The following is a 6,906-nucleotide window of genomic DNA, read 5'->3' as shown; positions in this document are numbered from 1 at the left end:
AAATAAAGTTACCAGTCCAAAATCTAGTTTCTGTCAGTGGCTGATTAGCACATCCCATACTGATATTCATCTGGACAGTTGCTGCAAGAAGATAAAAGTATACCAGGATAATACTCTGTTACCCTGCAGTGGTTCTTACTGGTTACATAGAGAAGCAGAGGGCTCCCCTATAAATCAGACTGCTCATCTATTAGTGGGATGCCTGTGGAGACAATGCTTTGAACAGGAAGTTAAGAATGCCATTGTTTCTTGGGGAGCCCAAGAACAGTGTCACTGTCACCCTCTTTCACCCATCTCACTGGGTCTCCGCCCCACAACCATGTATTATGTGCTGTGGGCCTATCTAGGGTGCTCAGTGCATCTGAGAAAGTGGACTACAATCCATGGATGTCCCCATGGGGGAAAAACTGTTATTCATCTGGTTCCTAAATTTCATGGGTCAGCTCTCCTTCCCACCCCCAACCCAGTTATTTAACAACAAATCTGAAGAGGTATGGCTTCTGCAGTATATGTTTAGAATACAGTTGAAGAATCCGTGAGAAGTTGGCTTGGATCAAATGTGAGTCAGAGACAGAAAGAGCCCAAAAACTGTTTCTTCTGTATGGTGTTTTAAACATGGTATCATTGTACAATTTTAATTGTTGTTATTCTCCTATGGGGTCCATGAGGAGAAAAGAGGCAAATAAATAATAGAAGGGAGAAAATAGAATATAATGCAGTGTGAATAGAATGGGCCACACATGTCTTCTGTCTTGATGATTCACTCCGATTGTTAGCCCTGCATGATCTGGAATGCACTTGACAGTGCCAGGTGCTCAGAGCAATTATGAATCAGGAAAACATCTGGTACCTAATCAGATTAGATCTAAAGACCATTCGACAACTCCCTTGCCTCTAAAACATTCATTAGTACACCAGATATATCCTATACTTGTTTCCACATGTTGGAAAGTAGTGAAATATTCCCAGAGTTTGGAATGGGTATTTTCTTAGCAATCATTCTAAAACTAAAGGCTTCTGGGGTTTGCAGCCCTCCACCCCCCAAGTAAACTTTTCCAGGTTTTTGGCTATTCCTGATGGGTTGAAAAGCATGCTGACCTCACGAGGTCTAAGGGCAAGAGTAGGAAAAGGGTGTTCTTGGACTACAACTCCCATCAGCCCTAGCCAGCATAGCCAGTGGTGAGGAGGAGTTGCGGTCCAGCAGCAACAGAAGGGTTGTAATGCACCCATCACAATTAAGAGCCCTTGATGCACATGTATGTTCAGCCAAAAAAGTTATGAAGAGACCCAGGACGACCCACTATCTGACTGAGAGAATATGAGAGTCTAGCTGTCATAAGAAGTTTATTGTTATATGCTGTCAAGTTGCATCCAACCTATGGGGACCCTAAAAGGGTTTTCAAGACGTATGAGATACTGTATTATGATGTGGTTTTAGCAGTGTGGTTTCTATGGCTGAATGGGGATTTAAGGCAAGGTCTCCTAAGTCTTATGGACAACGACAATGATAAATAATACAGGGAATGCTTCAGGACAGGGACAGTCAGATTTGCATTGTTTTCTGTTGACTACATGACATCAAAGTCAATATGAATCAATCAGGAGTTGTTGTTTCGCCCCTAACCCATAGTGTTTCTTTCCTTTGCTGCTGGGGCTTCCACTTTTTTGGAATTCAGTGCATTCCCATCGGTACAAGTAGTATGGTTGCTTGAGGTGATGTGGAGGAGTTTGTAGTTACTTTATTTGATCCACTTAAGTCAGTTACAGCAGCAGTGAGAGAAGCAGGGCAGTAGGAAAAGTGGTTGCTGTTTGAATCTTCTTCTCCCCAAGCCTGGGGCCTGGGTCTGCTTGTTTTCATCTTCCCTGCCCTTTCTATACCATTTCCCTCCTCTCTCTCTTCATGTTAAAGGCTTGCTGTCCTAGCACTACGGCAGCTAAGTGACCATAGCAGGGACAAGACAGGGAGGAAAATGGAGGGAGAGAGGGGAGGAAATTATCTATCAGCCTTGTTTCCAACTTATTAAGGTAGATCTACTCTAACCATGTTTCCAACAAATCTGGATGATCAGAGCAGAGTAACCTTAAGAAACTGCAAACAAGGTTTCTGAGTCCCAGTTTCCTTTCTCTCTTTGATGGCTCCTGTGTGATCAGCTGATGTGAATTCACCTAGTGAAACCTGACTTCCCAGGTGCAACTTTGCAGAAGACCTATTCATATTTTTCCTACTGTGAAGCTCCACCCAATCCATTATTCTATCTACTAGATGTCACTGGCTGTTTCATGAGTTAGCAAGAAGAAATTTACTGTTCTAATCACTTAAGGACACCAAAATGTTATGCTCCCACTGAAAAACAATTGTCAAGGGTATCGCAGCAATTCATTGAATGGTTATTCTGTATCTGCTCTGGAAGAGCCTGATGAGCCATTTAAGACTATTTCATTCTTAACTGTTCATGTTTAACTGCAATAGGTCCTAGGTACTAGCACCTGTGCTCCTCCACTTGAATCAATGAAAGTGAACACATCCAAACGATAAATGGCTCTGTTTCCTTGTGGATGGTAACACACCTCCTTCCAGTCAGTATTTACTCGGATTATATTTAGCTCTCTGGCTCAGTGGTGCCAGCTTCATAATCACTGTTGTCTTTCAACTCTTGCCAGCTTGTCACTGTGCCCACTAATGAGGATCTTAGAACTGAATGTTCTAGGTGACTTTGTGTCAGGGAGATACTGTGACTGCCAAGTCATGAAATATAATGTCCTTCCATATGAACAGATGGCCATCTCTCCAATAAGCTAAATGCGGGCTTTGGTCTCCTTTCATGAAAAGCAAGCAAATGCTTTGAAAAGGACAAGAAGCTAGTTGGTTTCCCTTCTTGTGGCTGCAGCAAGTAAGCACCAGGCGATATCGTGTAGCCACAGCGCTTCATTCCTGTTCCTACCATTTCAGATTTTCTTTCACTGTCCATTGATATCCTGAGTTCTGTTTTGGTCTGTTCTTTTTTGGTTTTGATTGTATATATACTCTTTGAACTGCAGAACTGGAAGGGACTCTACAGATCACTGACTCCAGCCCCTGGAAGCACTGTAGGGAATTGAACTCTCAGCCTCTGGTCCTGTAGTTAGAGACTAGAGATAGGCACAAACCAGAAAACTGGTGGTTTGTGACACTTGGTGGTTCATGGCTACCCTTGAACCACCAACCATGAACAGTAATGAATCTCTGCCCAGCTGTTAGGTGGGTGCATGAGCAGATGCAGCAGCAAGCTCCTAGCAGGGAAACTGGGCCTACTGCCTCTGCTCATGCACCCACTGCCCAGCTGGTAAGTGGATACATGCATGAGGGCAGTGGGCTTAGCTTTCCTACCAGGAGCCTGCTGTTGCCTCTAAAGATGGCACTAGTGGTCCACAGTGGTGGCTAGAGGAGGCGGAGGCAAAAGGAGCAGGTAGGTGGAAGTGACAGGCAGTGGGAAGGGGGTGGGCAGGCCATCCCAATTTGCCGAAGCAAAATGAGGTGCCAAGCAGAAAAAAAGTTGAGCAAGACAAGGTCCCCGAAGTGGGTCACAAAGTGAACCAGGAACCAGCCTGGTTCATCAGTTTTTCTGGTTTGTGGTTCAGGTCATGCCCTTCTCTATCAGAGACCTAAACCACTGAACTATCCAACAGTTCTGTATAATATGTGGTAGATGAATACTGGTGAAAGGGTATTCTTTGTGGTTACACTTCCATTATAAGATCTCCTCAGGGAGGTTTGCATGGGACCTGTTCTGATGTCATTTCAGCTCCAGGTGATTTTTCAAAAAATTCTCTTTTTAATTCCACTTGGTCTGCTTTTGTTGACTGTTTTTTTTTTGTTTCCTTCCCCCCCCCCCAAAAAAAATGTTCCTGAACATGTCACCGGTTTTAACACATTTTGCACCTTTTTACTGTGTCTATTTTAAATGTCTTTCCTTCAAATGTTGTACTCTGCCCTGAGAATTTAATGGAAGTGTAGGATAAATCCTTCAAAATAAATTAACAAGATCTCCTGATGCAGCTGTCTTTGTGTTGTGCATCACCATCTTCATGTTTATTCATACGTCTTTTCCCCATATAATTACACCCAAAGTGACTCACAACATCTCAGATGAGAGCAATCAGTAGAGCAATTCAAAAACAATAGAAGCAACAACAAATAGCCATTGCATCAACAGATAGCACAGACTCAAATATCAAACAATACAATATTGAACACAGTATAAATAAACGAATGTAATGCAGCAAGTCCAAGTTAAGCAGGAGAGAGAATAAAGTGTAACACAGAAATTGATATACGCCAGAGACAAGCCTAAATATTTCATTATTCCACACAAAGGCACCATGGGACTTTCAATGATTAATCTACAAATTTCTAGCTGGCAGTTACATCTCTAATGGTGGCAGCTTCCCTCCCAGCTCTCTCCCGGGTCTCCTCTCTCCATCCCTTCCCCATTTTGTGCTTGAAGAAGTAAAGGCTGCCAGTCCCCCTTTAAGCCTGTCTGACTCAAGACCATTCAGAGGTTCTTGAAATTTGGTGACAATGAACACATTCAACAGTAGAAAAGGCATACAACTTTATTCGAGAAACAGTACAACAGAAAGCATAAGCAACAGAGTAGCAGAACACAGAGAAAATTGATTGTGCACCCCTTCTGCAGGCAAGGAGCCCCTGGGCAATGGTGTTGGGTGACCTCTGGGAGTCAATGGTTCACAGGTACCTCTTTGAAGCAGGTCTATACAGAGGCTTGATGATGGCCAGTCCGTATATACCTTTATAGAGTACGAAGGCATCTTTCTACAAACAACATCACAGATATTGACAGTTCACTAACTGGCCAAGTGATAACAAAGAATCTCATTAATGAGCAAATTGATAACAAAACTAGACATCCAAAGACAGCAGAATTGCACATCAAAGCAGGATGTCAGGACTGTCTAATCTTGGTACCCCTTACCATTTCAGAAATTCTCACTCCAGAACATTTGGAGGAATCTACTTGGTTCTTTCCCAAGGGCCCTCCACTCACTGAGCCACCCATTTTCTGTCGGTTCCTAGCAGTTGAAACCTGCCCCAGGTGACCTCTAACAACCTCTGGTGCCTGTCAGTGCCTTATGGTCACATAAGCATCTACAGAATCTCAATAATCAGGCAGAGAGGAAAGTAGATGCATACCACGCTAATCTTCCTTGCCATGTTTCTGCAATGGACACAAGGAAGTCCCACATTCATTCACAAACAATATTACTTAGTCGCTTCTAGTATGTCTGGGCTGTCCAATCACAGCCAGCACCTCTGTCAGACTGCATGGCAGTGGATAAGCAAGACAGACAAAATGCTTAACACTTTACACATGCCCCCTCACCTTCAATTGTTAAAATTCTTTCAGGCTCGTTCTTTATGCCTTTCTCAGAATGTCACTGGCTTGCTGGCCATCTTGGGTTGAGGGTGTCTTGAGACACCCACACGCACATTTTGCCAACATATATACAGTGTACCTTTCCCCCCAATGATTAAAATATATTTACATACACTTTTCAGAAGTATTCCTTTTTAATTGCACACTTTTCCCCCATTGAAATAAAAGAGAGCTGTGTGGTCATAACAAAATGCAAATGCAGGAGTAGGTGACACTTTTATAGATCAGAAAAGAAATCATATAACCTCTTAGCTTTCTTGGATCAGTATGCCCACTTTATCAAGCTTGCATCTCTGTCTTGCCATTAGTGCAAAAAAATTAAGAGTCCCAAAACTTCATGGCAGATGGATTTTGCCAGGTGTTTTTTCTTAGGAGTAGTGGCTTTAAAGTTACAGCTGAGGAAGTTGTTCGTCGGCCATCACATTCCAGTACTCAAACAAAGAAATGAAGGCGTTATGCATTTAAAATGTACAAAAAAATAGCTTCTATCTAAAGGGCAAAATCATCTCGCTTAGGTACATGGATGTAACTCAATGTTTTATGCTTGCAGTAACTAAGTTTGTAGTTATGCCCACATTGGTGACAAAAGTGTCAAGGCAGAAGTGCTACCCATGAAGCATTTCTGCCAATGCATTGCATAACTGTGCCAATAGGAACTGCATGACCAATTGCAGAATCAAGTCACAGAACTTTCTGTTGCTGGGCATCATGCCCAGCACTTTGACATAGCCATAGCTTCACATTACGCCTGCACAAATAGGATTTTGCCCACTATATATTAAAGAGTGATAGGTATTTTTTACCATAGTCTCTTGAGACTGAAGGATGCCTACTAGGTATTTTTTAAGGTACCAAGTCCTAACAATGCAGCCTCCCACCAGATGTGCCTTGGATATTTTTGTTTACAACTTAAATCACCCCAAATGTTGGCTGGGAGGATGATGGTTCTGGCTGAAAACATGCAGAGTTCAGCAGGATCATGGAGACCAAATTGACCATTCAGCGCATTTGGACAAGTACCAGCCTGACTTTTTCTAGTAATATATATATATTCTTTCTTAAGGAAACGTCTATGTGCTCCAATAGTGTGGTCAGGATGTTACAGTCTAACTCAATTCTTAGGGATGTTATTGCAACATATATAGCCTAAGAAGTTTCCTTAAGAAAGAACTACTGTATGTTCATTAACAAAGATGAAGAACAAAGAATTTTACATAAGAAAATAACCCAAGCAAAATGTTGTCATTAAAAAAAATAGTTTGTTTTGCTTGGTAATATGTGTTAAATCCCGATGTTTTCCACCCAGTCTCTTAGGTCTGGGATGACAACAATGTATTTTTAAAAGGTTTTTAGAACAAGATGGCTGTCGCAAGTATAACAGAAAATAGTCTCATACACCTCCACAGCTACTGAATGCCTGCCAAGTTAAGGCATCAAAGCGTCTCTTAAGAATGAGTTCCAAATCTCATAG

The sequence above is a fragment of the Pogona vitticeps genome, chromosome 1, assembly GCF_051106095.1.
Source record: "Pogona vitticeps strain Pit_001003342236 chromosome 1, PviZW2.1, whole genome shotgun sequence".
Taxonomy (NCBI): Eukaryota; Metazoa; Chordata; class Lepidosauria; order Squamata; family Agamidae; genus Pogona; species Pogona vitticeps.
The sequence above is the reverse complement of the archived record's forward strand: the minus strand, read 5'-3'. Positions refer to the sequence as shown.